This window comes from Leptonychotes weddellii, chromosome 7 (genome assembly GCF_054177405.1).
Source record: "Leptonychotes weddellii isolate Sample4059 chromosome 7, ASM5417740v2, whole genome shotgun sequence".
Lineage (NCBI taxonomy): Eukaryota > Metazoa > Chordata > Mammalia > Carnivora > Phocidae > Leptonychotes > Leptonychotes weddellii.
In genome coordinates this window covers 96,893,700-96,909,228 of record NC_138375.1, presented here as the reverse complement: position 1 = coordinate 96,909,228, position 15,529 = coordinate 96,893,700, and the positions used below count along the sequence as shown (strand labels likewise).

General features: G+C 36.0%; 1 protein-coding gene across 2 annotated transcripts in view; it reads left to right on the top strand.

The window, feature by feature from the left end:
* Positions 1 to 15,529, top strand: part of CWC27 (CWC27 spliceosome associated cyclophilin) — a 193,941-nt gene that overhangs the window by 144,003 nt on the left and 34,409 nt on the right. The gene's annotated exons all lie outside the window — the stretch shown is intronic.

Sequence of the window (15,529 nt, the reverse complement as noted above, 5' to 3'; positions counted from 1 at the left end):
TGTGAGATTGAGCCCATCAGGCTCCGGGCTGAGTGGAGAGTCTGCTTGAGCAATCTCTCTCTCCTTCTCCCTCTGCCCCTCCCCCTCCTTCTCTCTCAAAAATATAAATAAATCTTTAAAAAAAAAAAGATTTCCTAAAATGAAAGTGAAATCCAAGACCTCAGGGAGAATTATTTTGGATACTGTTTTATTGTCTAGATACCTAGATGTATTTTTAGAGAAAAACATCATTCATCACATGTCAATGAGGGGTTAGTGTTTGCATATTTTCTTGAGTGAATAGAATTAGATTTAGATCTGAAAAGACTACAATATCCTCAAAACAAATCTGTTCTCTCTACATTTTTCTTAACAAACTCCACCCCTTTCCTATAGGTTTCTAGTGCCTTATGTCCTACCGTGACCCTTTTAGCCACAATTTTTCTGTTGGACTATTTTAACAACCTGCTAACAGGCTGCCAACAGATCTCTGTTGCTAATCTCAGATCCTGCCAATGCATTCTGTGTGTGGCTTTTCTTAAACACAAACTTGATCATGTGTCAATCCCCTTCATAAAATTCTTTAATGGCATCTCATTTCCTACAGGATAAAATCCTTTGCATGCCATACAAAGCCCTACATAGCTAGACTTTGCCTGCCACACCAGTCTCATCTCTCATGGATCCTATGCTCCGTACAGGCTAAACTTTTCTACATACAAGCCTATTTCCCACCTCAGCCTTCGCTGTCACAACTTCCTTTTCCTGGAATGCCTTCTGTATGCAATATTGCTTCAATATTCAGTTGCTGTTTAAGGCCATTTCTCTAAGATGCCTTTTCTTATTTCTCCTTCATCACTACACCAATGGTTCCCAAGCTTTTCTGTACATTAGAATCACCTGGAAATCCCAAAGCTCAGCAAGTGAAACCCAGGGTTTCAGTACTTTTTGAAGTTTCCCAGGTTTCTGAAAAAAAAAAAAGATGGTTTAAATATTCATCTGTATCTTCCTGGAGTTCTTTCATTGTTTTTTACTTTTACTTTAATTGCTTAAGCCACCTGAAAATTATTTTAGTCCATGACATGGGGTGAGGATATATGGTTTGTAATTTAGCAGGTTAAAGAGACAAACTACAATGTTACTACATGTTATTAATACAACATGGTATATATTCTCATGAAGGTTTGAGGGATCAAAAGAAAGTCAGTTAAATCTAGATGGCAACATATCTTTCTAGATACACAAACCCAAGCAGGATCATCAGGTATTGAGACCATTGGTCTCCAAAAATGTTTTATTACACCTGCAGAATAAAGTTTTTTATTTTATTTTAAAGAGTGTTATTGAGATAATTTCACATACTGGACAATTCACCCATTTAAAGTGGGCAATTCAGTGATTTTTGGTGTATTCATACATATCTTCAACTATCACCACAGTCAATTTAGAACATTTTCATTATCTCTAAAGGAAACCCTGCACCCTTTACCATTTCCTCCTACAGACTCAGTCTCCCCTTCCCCCTCCCCCAGCCCTCGGTAACCACTAATCTACTTTACGTCTCTATAGATTTCTCTGTTCTAGACATTTCATATGTGATTGGCTTCTTTCACTTAGCATATTTTCAAGGTTCATCTGTGTTGTAGTATGTATCAAATACTTCATTCCCCATTATAGTTAAATGATACTCCCTTTTATGTGGCTATACCACATTTTATCTATTTGTCAACTGATGGACATTTGGGTTATAAAGTAAATTGTGAACATTTCCAAAATATGTATTTTCAAATGTATTTATGACTCATATGTAGGTATTACCAAACACATATATTGTATACTATATATAATACAACAAAAAAAATAATAATTTAAATATAAATAACATTCTTGGGGTACCTGGCTGGCTCAGTTGGTAAAGCATGTGACTCTTGATCTCAGGGTCATGAGTTCAAGCCCCACATTGGGCACAGAGCTCACTTTAAAAATAAATATATAAACAGATAAATAAATAAATGTATTACCAATAAATAAATAAAGCATTCTGATATTTTCTTTTTACCTCTCAAGTGGGTCATTTTGTACACTAAAAACCTCTCAACTTTTATAAATTTTTGAAGCTACTGGTTCAGGTGAGTAAGTTAGTTGAATGTAAGTGTTCCCGACAGAGGATACAGTACATGCAAACACATGGAGATAAAAGAAAGCCTGGCACCTTTTCTTTTCTTGCAAGTTGTGTGTGTGAAACACAGAGTGGAAAGGATATGGAATTTTTCATGCAGTCATTTTTACCCTCTCCCTTACTATTAATTTAGGCTTAATGACAACATCTATTTACTCTTCAAACACCTAAGAAAGAATAACAAATAAAAGTTTTATTATACTATGTAAGTCCCTATTTTTATTGTTATTATTTGGCAGGATATAGGACACACTGTATTACTATACTTTCTCTCTAGAAGTAACCTTACAGTTTGGTCTCCTTTCACATAATCCCAACCAAGAGTGAGCAGCATCAGTTTCCTTTTTATCACTTTTGTCTGGTTTATTTCTGAACATCTTATTTGCAGTATTAATCTGTGACATAAGGAGACTTGCTGAGTCTGTGATAGAAAAACAACTAAAGAAGTCCTTTGTACTTCACCTCCCAAAAAACCCATAGAAAAGTCCTTTACACTTTATCCCACACTGTGATAAGTTGCCATATGAGGCATATATAGAAGAATAATTATGTTTATTCTTACCAGTTTGATTGTAGTTAAAGAGAAAATGGTTGCAATATTTACTACAGCCAAAGACTTGCTGGTCTGCGGTATCTTGTGAAGATGTTAGGCAGACTACCGGGATAGAATCCAGTCAACTCAGTTTCTCAGAAATATTTCTCAAGATTGGCTTGCTTATTTTTCTATTATCCATACTTTTACTGCCTTGGATATTTGAACAGTGTAGCATCTTAATTAATTTACTACATTAAATCCCTTAAAGGAAATAGTAATTAATAATGATTTTACCATCTAAGACAATAGAGACAAAGCTTTCGTGAGGCAACTCAAGCCTTCACTTCAGTGAGTGACAAAGCTGAGAATAGAATGTGAAGTTGCTAACTCAAATATTGAACCCAGTCCATTCAATGTGTTGGCTTTGTTTTGTGACTAAACCAAAGGTTTTTTTAAAAAAAAAAATTAATCAGTGAGAATGTGTTCTGTAATCATGTCCTAATCCAAAATAAGAGGGTGAGAAATTTTTCACTTCACCAAGAAAAAATATAAGATTGCTTTAGGTAATGATTTCAGCTTATGAAATTAATCAGGCAAACAAACCCCAATAATCCTTCTTTATGAAAAGATTAATTAATGCCATTTCAAAGCTCAGGCACTTTAAAAAAAATCTTTTTTTCTTTCCCCAGCACATACGTTTTTGTAATATAGAGTTCAGAGACTTTAACTTTAGTTGATATATCATCCTAATGAGTATTATATTTCCATTGTTTCCTGATCATTTTTTGGCGCAGGTACCACAAAAGAAATGTTCAGAGGCGTTAAGCTTAAGGTGGCACCTGGTGACTGCAGCTCTTCAAGGTCTGGGACAAGGAAGTCCAGTTATTCAGATTCCTCTGCTTTCTTCCTTCCTTCTCCCCACTCTCTCTTTCTATTACTTTCTCTGGGAATCCATTTTCCTCTGAAAAATCACCTTCCTTTTAAAAAGACATCTTAATTCATTTAAATAATATTTGTCGAGTATCTGAAAACTTATAAGCACTGTTTCAATCTCTAGACATAAAATGGTGAATAAAACAGAAAAGTTCCTGCCATCTAGGAACTCACATTCCTGGGTCCCTCTTTGGTACCTGTCTCAGTCAGAGCTCACTGGCATTCACTCATCCCACGCTTTTCCAAATTTCAGCTTTTTTCAAAGGGATAGGTCTTTCCAGTGGCAACTCCTTCCCTGTTATATTTAAATAAGTTATCATACATCAGGCACTTAGAATACTGAGTGGCACATGGAAAGCACTATTTATACAAGTATCCTACAGGTAGAGGATAAGTAGAGCAGAGCATTTTCCATCCTACCATATGCCAGCAGATACTGCTTATTCTTTTTTTTTTTTTTAAGATTTTATTTTTTTTAAGTATCTCGACACCCAGTGTGGGGCTCAAACTCACAACCCCAAGATCAAGAGTCACATGCTCCACCGACTGAGCCAGCCAGGCACCCCAGATTATTCTTTTTTTTTTTTAAGATTTTATTTATTTATTTGACAGAGACACAGTGAGAGAGGGAACACAAGCAGGGGGAGTGGGAGAGGGAGAAGCAGACTCCCCGCTGAGCAGGGAGCCCGAGGCGGGGCTCGATCCCAGGACTCTGGGATCATGACCTGAGCCGAAGGCAGCCGCTTAACCGACTGAGCCACCCAGGCGCCCTACCCCAGATTATTCTTAAACAAATTCAGTTTCATAGGTAAACATCATGATAAGAATGCTACATTTAAACATCCAAATTTATGGAAATATAAATTAAGTTTTAATAATTCACTTCACAAAAGGATTTTCCACATTTCTTCCAATTATAAATTTTATTGAGGCTTTGAAAATATGATTTAATATACAGAAATATTTTTATTCAAACAAATATGTTAATAAAGTGAAAAATATTATATCTACTCCCTGCTTCTTGAAATGAGATTTAATCTTTTGAAGGGAGCCATAACTATAAAGTAGCTTATGGACACAAAATATGGTGCCCCATAGTCAATGCCAAATAATAATACCTCATATTTATATAATATGAAGTTTACAAAGTCTTGTCACATGCCTCTTTACATTTAGTTCTCTAACAGTCCTGAGAAGTAGATTAAACAAGTCCTATAGTTTACATTTTGCAAATGAAGAAACCAAAGGATTAAAGACATTTAGTGCTCAGCGTAACTGAAACAGATATGAGCAGTCAGAACTTCTGTCCAATATTCTTTCCACTATAAAACTGCAAAGCGCACGTATGGTGATTAACATAACATAATAAAAAAGAAAAACTGCAAAGCATTGTTTCCTTAAGAAAAGTAAAAAACAAATAAAAAATAAAATAAAATAAGCCACAAGCAAAATGACCTGTTAGCTGGAAGCCAGAATCAGCAGATTGAGGGCTAGCCTACAGCTCATAGCATTACCAGTAAGGCTAAGCAAGGTGACCCCCATCCAACTCAGACTCCAACCCCAGGTTCCAGGAAGCATATCTGAATACAGGTCGACTTCAGATGAAGCATAACTTGATAACCTTTGTCCTACCCTCACCTCATCGCAAAATTTAGTGTGTTAGAGATATCATTTAAGATGGGGATTGAGGAAGAGGGGTAAAATCTGAGTCAGAATAAGTGTACCTATAGTAGAGAATATGGTCTAGGCAGGTTCAAAAATTCCGAGACAGTGAACACGGCCAGAAACAACTGGGCATGGTACTTTGAAGTAATTGCACATACTTTCACATTTAAGTTAGACTATTCTGATAGATATGGAAAAATAATTTTACCAGGATACTTTTCAAAGTTCCTTCCTAAACTAATTAGGGAAAAATCCCAGCAAGATTTTGGGAGTCATTCTCTCTCTGTCTCTTACTTACTTGCCTTTGTCCTCTTCTTCACTGAACTACTGAGGAAGGCATTGTTTTCATTAAGAGAGGGTGGGCATCAGGAAACTTGCAACTTGAGCCTCCATTTTACCAACTAACTCAAACTAGTATCATAATAAGAAAATACCCTTTAATTTTTTTTTTTTTTTTAGAAATGAGTTCAAACAACATACCAATCTAGGGTGGTTCAACACACTTCATTTAGTTTGACAAAAAGCTCGCAAATACTTGTAAATGATTTCCTTGCACTATAGACCTGCCAGTTACGTCTTGTGGCTCCTTGTTACTTACCAAAATAAAGTTCCAATTCATTAATCTAGCACTAAGGTACTTGCATGATCAGATTTTTCTTATTTTCCTTATTCCCCATCTTATTCACCCATTCTTCACTTTCACAAAACATTTTTCCTCTTTCTCATGTGCATCCTGTACTCTGTGTTGTCTTCCTGCTTGGTTATGATGTCTCTTCTACCTGCTGTGGCTTAATCTTCTTTCTCCTACAACCCAGTTATGCTGCCACTTCCTGCTCCCAACTCTCCCTCTGTCTCCTCCGCATGAATTTCCTAAGTACTTTATCAGGCCCTCTCTTATGTCATTTGTAACACCCCACAGTTAAAGAGTATAACTGTCTTATCCCTTTTCCAGCCTGTAAGCTCCTTAACATTGGGAACCATCTATGTTTCACTCACTCCCATATACACTGGTGCCCCCCATCACCCCCATGACTGCTTGCGGTGTAATAGAATAGAAGCAGCATGGGCTCTGAAGTCTGACAGCCCCGATTTCAAATCCTTGCTCTATCCTTTATTAGCCGTATAACCTTGGGCAAGATACTTCACCTCTCTAAACCTGTGAACTCTTGCATAAAATAGAGACGATAATACCCATTCTGTTGTTACAAGAAACAAGAATTAAGTGAGAAAGCAGGCACAGAGTTCTTAGTACCATATCTCAGACGTGCTAGGTCCTAAAAGGTGGTGGTAGTACTAGTAAGTAGTGGTCTTAACTTATCTTTTAGAAGCCACTTGATTGCTTCAGTGCCTCAGTCACACGGGATAAAAAGAACCCATGTGTATCACACATGCAAGTATTTAAGGACTACTTTGAACTGGTCTGTAAACTCTTATAACTACTTGGAGAAAAGTACCTCATAAACTCACTACAAAACAATAGAACTCTCCTTTAAGTGCTATTAGAAATGCAGATATTCTGCAGTATTTAATTTACGAGGATAATCATAGCCTCAGGCAATTTTAGGTGGCAGTTCTTTCTGTAGTATCCTCCCTGATTGGCTTCATGAAATCTTTTTATCTTGAAGAATTTTGTATTTTTTTTTCTTATTGCTACAACACAGAGTACGAAATTTGTAGTTTCCGTATCCAGAATGACAGGTCAACATAGGGATGCTGTCAAAATGGCCATCAAACTGCAAGAACTGTGGGTCACACCATCTGGAGAAGTACAAAGTGTGCTCTGTTGAGAAACCTGGGGGCAACATCAGTCAGTCTTTATGTTAGTCCTAGGGTCCAAGGGAGGAAGAATGAAGTAAATTTGAACAGAAACAACAGACTAGAGCTGACAGGTGGAAAGTTGTACCGCAGAAGTAAAGCTATTCATGTCCCTCGGTAATTCTCAGTAATCATTTTTATATTGTAATTGTTTCTGGTGATCATTATTAAGAAAAATGGAGAAACATCTGATAAAAAGCTTCTCAGATAGAGTCTATATAATAAAAAATTGTATTAGTAACTTAAAGCAATTTCATGTTTAGGGTTCAGGACCTGTCTTTACTGATACAAGTTCTCGTCATCTCTTAATTTATTAGATAAGCTCATTTAATTCATTTTAATTGATTTTTAGTATAATACTTTGTGGTAACTAATTTATGTATTGTTATATAAGTTACTACCAACATGACTGCTATTTGAATTATAAACTCAACAAAGCAATATACTTGGGAAAGTAAAAGATAAAATTTGTATTTGGATAGGACTGGGGCATTAAAACAAGTTTTAAAAAATTTCTAAAAACTTAAGATATAAAATAACAAAATATAAAATAACAAAAATTAAAATTAAGAAAACTCCTAATTAGAGAATTAAATCTATATTGGAGAGTCATGCCATTTTATAAATGGTCACACGGTAGTATAAATGTATATAATTTCAAAGTGATTACTAGACTGTAATGAAATACATCTGTGGTGATTACACATTCCAAAGAGAAAGTACACATAATAGTGTATGTAGAGAGGAAACAACATTGAGTTGTCAGAAGTTGTAAGATATTTCAAGCTTAGCACAATCATTTGCCCTCTCTGAACCTCAGTTTTTTCATCTGTAAAGGAGCAGATTATTGCTGCCTAAGAACTTCTTAGTACTAATATTTTGTGTTGTGATTGTGGGCATACTCCTTTTATAGTGAATTTAAAAATTGAGATTAAGTAGCCAGTAGATTATAAATATACAGAACCCCTAGATATGAACTCTCACTTATTCATAGGCTACTCTTGTTAGAAATGTTTAATGGAAGATATAGCTGAAAATCAGTATTTTTATGCAGAGATAAAAGAACTAAAATCTAGTCAGGCTGAAATTAAAAATGCTATAACTGAGATGCAAACCCAAATGGAGGCCATAAAAATAAGGATGGACAAATCAGAGGAGTGAATCAGTGATATATAAGATACAACTATGGAAAATAATGAAGCTGAAAAGAAGAGAGAAAGAAAAGTAATGAATCACAAAGGTAGACCTAGGAAACTCAATGACTTATTAAAATGTAGTAACGTTCATATCATAGGAGTCCCAGAACATGAGGAGAGAGGAGAATGGGCAGAAGGTTTATTCAAACAAATTATAGCTGAAAACTTCCCTAATGTGGGGAAGGACACAGACATCAAAATCCAAGAAGCATAAAAACTCCCATTAAATTCAACAAAAGCTGACCATCGCCAAGGCATATTATAGTCAAATTCACAAAATGCAGACAATGAAAATAAGTATTTTTGTATTTTTATTCCAAAATGAAATACAGTCTAAAAGTCTGGATTAATTTAACTGTATTATAACTTGTTACCTTCACATTTCTCAAATCAGCTAATAGAAAAACACAGGGAAGTATTCTGTATTATTTTATTTTGATGATTATTTTAAGCCTAAAATAACATAAACAATGAAGCTAAGATGAACAGGGAAAGAAAAGGAAAAAGTCCATGTAAATGTAGACTGAATTCCATTTAATCACTGTTCAGTGTTCAAGCATACTTCAGGTGGTCCCTGAATTATTTAACCACTTTTGACTTATTTTTATGGAACTATAGGCTTATTTTGACCACCAGATGGAGCCAGTATTGTTCAATTTATAACATAAAAGATATGCTGAAAATAAAAAGTGGTTAAATAAAATGAATAAATCATAGATTTCTTATTTTAGTTCTTAGTACAGAAAGAAATTAAACTTTCAGCCTAGTCTTCCCCTAAACTTCTGCCTATCTTTGTCATGTGCATATAGACACCCCTAGTAAATAATTTCTTTATTGTGAATAATTTTCATCTTGGCAGTTTCATTGGATAAAGAGACCAGTTTTCTTCTGATTCACTTTTTTTTTTTTTTTAGATTTTTATTTATTTTTTGACAGGGAGAGAGAGACAGCGAGAGAGGGAACACAAGCAGGGGAGGAGTGGGAGCAACTTTCAGTTATCTTTAAAACAAAATTAGTACAGGGGCGCCTGGGTGGCTCAGTCAGTTAAGCGTCTGCCTTCAGCTCAGGTCATGATCTCTGGGTCTTGGGAACGAGCCCTGCATCAGGCTTCCTGCTCATTAGGGAGTCTGCTTCTCTCTCTCTCTCTCACTCTCTCTCCCTCTGCTTCTCCCCATTGCTCGTTCTCTCTCCCTCTCAAATAAATAAATAGAATCTTAAAAAAAAAAATTAAAAAAACCCCAAATTAGTACAAATTTAACCTCTTGTCATTTAATAAATACCATGGATTATAATTATGAAAAATGATAATAAAAAGTATATGTAGGTTCTCATCTTAATGTCAAAGAATATCCCCATTATTGTCATTTCCATAATGGATTTTCCTAATAAAACAAACCAAAAAATAGGCATTCTGACTGGAGGGAGGATATATAGTTTATCCCCAGTAGCTCCTCAGGGAGATGGTAAAGCTACAACCCTTACAGAGATTCTACCCAGAAAGCTTAGTGTTCAAGTAAATCAGAGGTAGCTGCCTTAAAGTTGACTTCTACTCCTCTTAACTATTTAATATATGTTAGAAATTATTTATCTGTGACTCAGTTCAGCAACTATCTGTTGAAAAAATATTTGTATGGTAAGGGCCCTAAGGCCCTACAAGTCCCTCAAAGAGTCTTTTATCCAGCCAGAACAATAAAGCAACTATGGACACTGCTGTAATTTAAAATCTAAACATGATCAAATTGTTCATTTGTCCATTCAGCTACTATTTATTGAGTATACACTATATGCAAGGCATATGCTAAGCCCCAAACGGCATAATCCCTGCCGTGTGTGTGTGTGTGTGTGTGTGTGTGTGTGTAGCCTTGGGGGCGGTACAGACAAATAAGCAGTCATGCTAGAGTGCTTAAACTGTTTAATGGTTCAAATGAGGGGGAAAATATTACTAATTAAGGATTATCAAGAAAAAGTTATAAAGGATTCTTCCTAGATATAAATTATTTACATAAACCCACTGTTTGGCAAACTCTATTTCCCATTTATTATGGTCTGGGAGGGATTTAGAACCTTTATTTGGTAGGATTTTATTTCATCAGACACATCCAACTGGTGATCTGATGCCTTTTTATATCAAATTGGAGTATTTTCTAAGTTTTCTTGTGTGTCAAACATGAAGAAGAAATAACCAAGCTGGTTAAGAACTTGTCATTTAGGGCCAGACTATATGGGTTTATATTCTCATGTTTATAGCCCCTTGGATAGGTTACTTAACCTCTTACTACCTTAATTTCCTTATCAGCAAAATAGGGCTAATACTATGCCTTCCTTATAGGGTTGTTTATCAGGATTAACCAAGTAATTCAGGTACTTGTGTCTGGCACATAATGAGTACTTAAAATGCTAGCTATCTTGGATATCTCTTTTCAAGTCTGGTACTTTTCCTAGAATTAAGAACTCATGTATATAAAATTTGATTTAAAAAAAAAACAAAAACATACTTTTTAGCTTCCAGAAAGTATAAGATACAACTGTGTATCACCAGCATTTATATTTTCTATATCCATTAAAGTCTATGCCTTTTGTTTTCTTTTTTTTTATTATGTTATGTTAGTCAACATACATTACATCATTAGTTTTTGATGGAGTGTTCCATGGTTCATTGTTTGCACATAACACCCAGTGCTCCATTCAATATGTGCCCTCCTTACTACCCATCACCGGGCTAGCCCATTCCCCCACCCCTCTCCCCTCTAAAACCCTCAGTTTATTTCTCAGAGTCCATAGTCTCCCATGGTTCGTCTCCCCCTCTGATATCCCCCCCTACATTTTTCCCTTCCTACTAGCTTCTTCTTTTTTTTTTTTTTTTAACATATAATGTATTATTTGTTTCAGAGGTACAGGTCTGTGATTCATCAGTCTTAACACAATTCATAGCGCTCACCATATCACATACCCTCCCCAATGTCCATTACCCAGCCACCCCATCCCTCCCACCCCCCACCACTCCAGCAATCCTCAGTTTGTTTCCTGAGATTAAGAATTCCTCATATCAGTGAGATCATATGATACTTGTCTTTCTCTGAATGACTTATTTCGCTTAGCATAATACCCTCTAGTTCCATCCACGTCATTGCAAATGGCAAGATTTGGAGTTTTTTTTGATGGCTACATAATATTCCACAGTATATGTATACCACATCTTCTTTATCCATTCATCTGTCGATGGACATCTTGGCTCTTTCCATAGTTTGGCTATTGTGGACATTGCTGCTATAAACATTGGGGTGCTTGTACCCCTTCGGATCACTACATTTGTATCTTTGGGGTAAATACCCTGTAGTGCAATTGCTAGGTCATACAGTAGCTCTATTTTCAACTTTTTGAGGAACCTCCATACTGTTTTCCAGAGTGGCTGCACCAGCTTGCATTCCCACCAACAGTGTAGGAGAGTTTCCCTTTCTCCGCATCCCCACCAACATCTGTCGTTTCCTGACTTGTTAATTTTAGCCATTCTGACTGGTGTGAGGTGGTATCTCATTGAGGTTTTGATTTGGATTTCCCTGATGCCGAGCGATGTTGAGCACTTTTTCATGTGTCTGTTGGCCATTTGGATGTCTTCTTTGGAAAATTGTCTGTTCATGTCTTCTGCCCATTTCTTGATTGTATTATTTGTTCTTTGTATCCCTTTTGTTTTCAAATGTTGTTTACTATTAGCAGTAACATTACTTCTATTTGTACAAAAGTTTTTGTGTATTATGGGAATTTTTCAAAAATTTCCTTGAAGTACTGGATCCCAATATATTTAAAATAATTTATAAGCAGCTGTACTAACAGTTTCTGATACATACTGATTATTCAGTAAGCTTTTTTTAAAAAAATGAATGAATGTAACAGCTCCTTGGAGCTGTCAAGCTCCTTGAGCTCTGGTCCTGACACAGTGGAGGAATAAGCCCTTTATCTATAAAATGAGATTTGTAGATGGATACCATTGGTTCATTAGCTAAGTAACCACAGTTGAGTAGTCATCATCCCTTTATGTTCAGAACAAAAAGGTTTCACAGTGAAGAGATTCAAGTGGAGCAAGGATTGTTTCTGACTAGCTCTTAGAGGAGGGGTTAAAGGCATTCTTTATAACATGCAGGGACAGAATTGCAGTACTTAACTTTGTCACCTAAACTAAGAGTCAGAACACACGTTTTAGCCCAGGCTCTGCTGCTGATCCCCCTGGGAGACTGGCTGAGTAACTTCACTTACCTAAACATTGGTTACCTCACCTATAAACTGAGAAGGTAGATGAGAAGATCCTCAAGATAACTTCTAGCTCTGGTGCTCTAGTGAACTGATACTCCAGTGATAAACTGATGATTATAGTGATGTTGGACATTCTCTTCACCAGGCCCTTTCACATATATTACCTAGTTTTATCTCAGAAATAAGCTAAGATACTTCATTCTAACACTATAACATATGTAAGCTTTAAGCCCTCTAAGGAATCAGCAATTTGAAACTTAAAGTCAATGGCTTGATTTCTTAACTGTTTTCACATATCTTAGGTTCATTTCACCCTTTAGACTACATTATAGAATGCAAAGTTTGTATCATTTATGTTTAGATGTCTTTTACACCATTTCTCAGAATGCCCACATATGAGAGATACTAGGTAAAATTTTATTTTCTGGATTGAAGTTTTAACTAAAGTCAGTAGGCCTTTTGTATCATACAGATCTGGGCTCAAATCCCAGCTTTACCATATTCTAATTCCTGTTTCCTCATTTGGTTTATGGATCCTTCATAGAAAATCAAAGCACTTTAACATGGTGCCTGACATATACTCTTTGGTAAATGCTCTTTTTTCCCACCACTCTTCATTCCTATTTATTTAGCATGTTTTGTAGACATTTCAGTTAATGACAAATAGTCATCATATTACATCATTATTATTTATGAATTATCATCCACTGTATATTGAGATTTATAAGAAAACTAAAAGTAGAACAGTCTGTACTTAAGAGAAACTAAATTTTTCAAACTCCTTGTATATTTTATTAGCCAGTTTTATGTCTCTAAAATCATCCAGTCACTTATTCAATTTTTGTTTATTCAGGGGGATTCAAGCACATGAGAAATGAATGTGCTACTTCCTGTTCTAGCAATATGGACTGAGTTAGCACAGACCTTCCTTCTCCTACAAATATATAGAAATGCTGGATAAAATATGATCCGCCCAATTTAAATACTTAGATAAGCTTAAGAAAGGGAGAGAAACAGAGAGACAGAGAGAGAAGGTAAGAAAAAAAGAAAAGTGCTAGGTACCAGAAACAAAGGGGAAGCAAAACCAGAGCATTAAGTGGGCAAGCTGATATTATAGTTGCCCAGGGGAGTATTGGAACCAGATGCAGGCTCTACTAGCTAGAAGCTGGGCATTTTAATCTCAGACTTGGACAGAGATGTGGCCATGGCTCAAGAGAAATGGGAACTAGAAAAACTGTCCACCTGGTCAGGAAGGCCACAGTGAAGCTTGTCGTGTTTCAAACCTATATGTGGGGGAGATTAAAAAAAAAAAAGTCTCAAAAAATCAAAACCCTAAACTTCTACCAGGCATGGCTACAACGTCTGAATATACATTCCCTATATGGTATAGGAATCCTAAGCCAAGAAATTAACTTGAAAAAAAAAAAAATGGCTCTAGACTACTGGAACCCCTCAATTGCCTGATAGAAACAAATGCAAAAGTTCTTTGTAGAAACTCTTAAACAATCCTGTGTGCCTAGGATTCCTATGGAGCATGATGGAGATGCAGCTCTAGCTAAACTCACAATCAAAAATTAGAAAACACATAGAGAAATGATGAGCCTAGGAAGAGAATCAGAAGACATAACAGAAAGATCCCCAAGAAGAATCTGAAAGATACAAATAACAGGTGTTTTAAATAATTAAAGGATATTTTTTTTAAGGACTAAATATCATAATAAAGACTGAGACTATTAAAAGAACAGGTGAATTTGAAGAATAACCAAAAAGAATACCTAGATATAAAAAATATAATTATGGCTCAGTTTATGTGTTAAAAACTGATTAGATACAACTAAACAAAGAGTTAATGAACTGAAATATAAAACTAAGGAAACTATTCAGAGTATACTGCTGAGAAATAAAAATAAAAATTAATGTGCTGTGATTATTCGTAGTTGATCATATTGTAAAGAGAAGTATTTATACTAATGTGATATACTTAGTTATGAAATAGAATAGTTGCCAGATTTTTCACACAGTTGGGTTTATGCAGCAAATGTCACTGCATTAGAAAATCTCGAACAAAATGGCTGACTGTTAATACACTGCACATTAATAACATTCTTCAAACTGTGTAACAAAGAGGTAAGCAATAAACCAAGGCTTGAAAAGAAAGATTACTAGCATTCTTTTTCTTTTTAAAAAAGATTTTATTTTTTGACAGAGAGAGACAGTGAGAGAGGGAACACAAGCAGGGGGAGTGGGAGAGGAAGCAGGGGGAGTGGGAGAGGGAGAAGCAGGGGGAGTGGGAGAGGGAGAAGCAGGCTTCCCGCTGAGCAGGGAGCCCAATGTGGGACTCGATCCCAAGACCCTGGGATCATGACCTGAGCCAAACGCAGACACTTAACGACTGAGCCACCCAGGCACCCCGATTACTGGCATTCTTGATTACATCTGGCTCATCTTAGTTTGCCAGCCAAAGATAAGAAGAGATAGGTTGTTGGTTTTGGGGGGTTTTTTTTAATCATAAATTTTCATTATTATGTGTGCATGTAAGCTAATATAAAATGTTAGTACTTTTTTCTTGAGACAAAACCTGTGCTCCATAAACCCAGATGTTAACTAATCCTCACAGGGAAGTATTACAGGGTCAAGTCTATAAATTGGTATTCTAATTTCTAACTTAGTAAAAATTACTTTGATCTGCTTCTGATAGCTGTCTGACTTATTTGTTGGATATATTTGTTTCTTTTTTTTTTTCTATTCTTATGTTAATCCCCATACATTACATCATTAGTTTTAGATGTAGTGTTCCATGATTTATTGTTTGTGCATAACACCCAGTGCTCCATACAGAATGTGCCCTCCTCAATACCCATCACCAGGCTAACCCATCCTCCCACCCCCCTCCCCTCTAGAACCCTCAGTTTGTTTTTCAGAGTCCATCGTCTCTCATGGTTCGTCTTTCCCTCTGATTTCCCCCCCTTCATTCTTCCC